This window comes from Phacochoerus africanus, chromosome 10 (genome assembly GCF_016906955.1).
Source record: "Phacochoerus africanus isolate WHEZ1 chromosome 10, ROS_Pafr_v1, whole genome shotgun sequence".
NCBI classification, from domain to species: domain Eukaryota; kingdom Metazoa; phylum Chordata; class Mammalia; order Artiodactyla; family Suidae; genus Phacochoerus; species Phacochoerus africanus.
The window spans coordinates 129,845,830-129,849,441 of NC_062553.1; the positions used below are offsets into that span (position 1 = coordinate 129,845,830).

General features: G+C 53.3%; 1 protein-coding gene across 2 annotated transcripts in view; it reads left to right on the forward strand.

The window, feature by feature from the left end:
- Window positions 1-463: 463 nt before the first annotated feature.
- Window positions 464-3,612, forward strand: part of GPRIN3 (GPRIN family member 3) — an 87,053-nt gene continuing 83,904 nt past the window's right edge. For both annotated transcript variants that reach the window (XM_047798698.1, XM_047798701.1), the window contains exon 1: window positions 464-910. The gene's annotated coding sequence lies outside the window, so the exon portion shown is untranslated. The remainder of the gene's footprint in view (window positions 911-3,612) is intronic.

Sequence of the window (3,612 nt, forward strand, 5' to 3'; positions counted from 1 at the left end):
GGGGGGAAGACAGGAGCAACAGTCAGCAGTGCCACCCCCAAATACGCAGGGGACTGTACATCTTGCAACCCCTAGGAAACGTCGGGTGGTCTCCCTGCTTTCAGATCTTCCGTGCACGTGGCTTTATTAGAAACCTGCGGCTGGAGGCTGGAGTCTAGACACAGCCAGAGAGTCTGGTGACCTGGGGGAGGGAGCAAAGGCCAGAATCCCTGCCGAGCCGCTCTCGGCCCCAGCCCGCTTCCCTTCCTAACTTTCCACCTGCTGTGGGTCTCCTTGCAGCCGAACCCCAAGCCGCCAGCCCCTGCCCAGTCTCGCCCTGACCGCGGCTGCCGCAACCCGGTCCCCCGGGACAGGAAGGCTGGGCGGGGGCGCGGCGGGGGCGGAGCTCGGCGTCCTGCTGCTGCCGCCGCCGCCGCTGCCGCTGCCGCTGCCGCTGCCGCCGCCGCCGCCGCTGCTGCCAACGCCGCGGCCGCCACCGCCACCGCCACCGCCTGCGCTCCTGCCGCCCCTTCCTCGGATGCTCCGGCGGGGCAGCGCTGCCCTGCGAGGACAGATGGGTGCAGCCCGGGCCTGATGGGTGAGCTGTCGAGCACGTGAGCTCCCACCTCCAATTCGGCTCGGCGCCCGGCGGCGGCGGCGGCGGCGGCGGCGGCTGCAGCCCCGCGGTGGGGGCGGCCCCCGCGGTCTCCGCCCGGCTCCTGCGCGCCGCCTCTGCTCTTTGCATAGTAATTTCAGTTCCTGCTGGCACCCAGCTCGCTCCCGGAACAGGTCTGCAGAGGACCTCCGCTCCCGAGCCCGCCTGAGCCGGCGGCGTGGCGACGAGAGCCGCTGCCTGGGATATGCGACGGGGAGCCCCCGCCACAGCGCAGACAGGGGTCCCGCCGCGCCGGGGAGAGCCGGGCGACCGCAGGTAGGCGACCGGCAGCCACGGGAGGAGACGCCCCCCGCGCCACCTCTGCCCGGCGTCCAGCCCCGGGGAACCGGAGCCGTGGCGTTGTGCTCGGTGCCGATGGGGACTGGATTTGGTTCCACATTTTGCCTGCCGGGTGATCCCTTTTGCCTGTTGCTCTCCTCCCCATCCCACCCTGAGCTCCAGGAGGGGCAGTCTCTCTGGCAGGTGATGAATTCGGCAAGGTCATTGCTCCCTTAGGCTCTGGCTTTGGAGGTAAATGGGAGAAGACGCCTGCTGTTCTTGTTCCTGGGTTGGGGAGATTTATAATCCATCAGGTCTACACACTGAATACCCAAAGAGGTGCGGGGCGCGGGGAGGTGGGGGGGGGGGGCAGGCAATACTACACAGGCGTTTTTCTCATTTTCCTACACTTATTCCCTTTCAGGGCAGGATGCTATCGTTATATACAGTATATATGTGTTTGTGCCTGTATGTGTGTGCACATGGTTTCATAGAGACAGTTTTTCTTGAGATAGGTGGAGAGAGAAGGGCGGGCAGAGGTAGATAAAGAGAAATCATTGTAGAGAGCTGTTCAGTATCTAGAGGTGAACTTTGGAACCACATTAAATCAGGGTAGAGACTAGAGGCTGTAAACGGTTCTTTGGAGATGGATTTAAGAAATCACTGAACACTGTCAACCAAGGCACCCAACCGATCTTCATGCCAACCAGGCAGATCTACAAGATACAGGCAAAATTTCAGACGCAACAATGGCCAGTGAAAGGGGGGTGGGTGGGGAAAGCGAGGTACTTAGACACTGGAAACTGGATTTTGAATGGTGGGAAGGCAGCAAAGCCCTGTTAGGTTTGAAGGGCTTGGGGAGGGGGGGCATTGGGAAAAATCCCGTCTTGGGGTGTAAGTGGCTCAAGGTTAAGATGATGTGAATGTCCAGAAAGCAGCACAGGCGGTGGGGAGAAGGCAAGGGTTTGGAGGGGGATGGGAGACCCCGAGCTAGGAATCTCCCCACCAAGCCGCCCCTTTGTATTAAGGTATCTTCTTCCTGTTGGAAGTCATACCTTGGATATGCTCCATCTAAATATTTTTCACGACGTATTTGTTAAAGATCCACTGGACCATGTTTTTGCAAGGAATCTGGGTCATGGTGGACTGGAAGAAACTGAAGTGTTTTACAACACCAGCAAGATTTCGAGAGAGAGTTGATTAAGGCTTTAGCTTCATGAAATATTTACACATCTCTTGCGTGGGCTTTTGTTTGCTCTTGTTGGTGCTGCTGCAAATTTTACTTTGATAATGCTTTGAGTGTGCTTCTCCCAAATGTGCTTATTTTCCAGTTAGAGACTATTCTTTCTTTCCCATTGTGCTCACCATTGGCCTGCCCCGAGTAACAACTGTGGGAATCAAGATACATGAGTCACAGCATAAAGAAGGAAATCGTCTCAGTGGCTAGCAGGGGATGGCAGGAGTTGGTATTACAGAATATTGTTTTGAAATAGAATCACGGAGAACATTTTCCAAGCTTTTTCAGGTTTTAGTGGGGGAATAGGTTGTTGATTCATAAACAGAAAGTAAAAAATGGCAAATCTAGCTGTTATATCGTTGGAATTTATTTTGGAAACAGTGCAAAGGAACTCAAAGAGATCCTTGTAGGGTGCGTTTTGGAGTGGTGAGATTCACCTAATCACTAACTAGACTTTTATAAAAATAATGAAGGCGAAATCACAAGTACATGGCTTCAGATGCCAAACAGAGGTTTGAGTCTTGATACGAATCAGAGCCACCTCAGTAGGAGGTCAGGGTTGGTTCCAACAAGCAGTTTTTAAATCTGGGTTTTTTGGGGGGTGTTTTTGGTTTTGGGGTGTTTTTTTGGTTTTTTTTTTTTTTTTGGTCTCACTACACTAGTCCAATACACTGAATTATTCGTCCCTTCAATAAATCCTTGGTCGTGCAATGAACTTGGAAGAATGTGTTAGGCGCAGCTATCCTTCACTTGTATGAATTTCTGGTCACAAAATCTGCAGCCTTTAGGCAAGCCCTAAATTACCGGTCAGAGAATCACAAAATCACGAAAGCGTCCAGGCCCAGATCACACTTGAGCTTTTTTAGGGGCAGCTCTTTATGCACTGGCTTATTGATTCATTTACACCTTCAACATATTTTATCCTGAACTTGACATAGTCCTTGACTGAGAAATAGGAGAGTCTCAGCCTGTAAACCTTGGGAGGCAGCGGGGACCAGCTAGGTAAGTGGCAGGCTCAGGAGCACACAGGGTGCTGCGGAAACCTGGTTGTGGGCAGGAGAGGACAGTTCCCAGGGACCCTGAAGGGTGAGGAACCCAGCTGGTGAAGAGGAGAGAGAAGGGCATTCCTGGGGTAGCAACCAACATACGCAGAGGCCCGGGAAGAACAAGTAGCTCTGGGTGGTTGAAAAACGATGAGGATGAAGGGAAACTATGAGGAAAGACGGGAGTGAAGAAGGAAGAGGAAGAATCCTCAAACCCAAGTCCAGAAGTCCTGTTACCTCACCTGGTCCGTAGATCATTTGATCCCAATGAGTTAGGTAAATACATTCGTACCGAGGGTTTTTGTTGTTCCCATGAGCTGGGTTTAGCCCCGTTTCTATCTTTCCCATATGCATCTAAATTTACAGTAGCCTGATGAAAAAGGAGATATGTCCTTGAGAAGGTCTGAATTCTCTGTGCC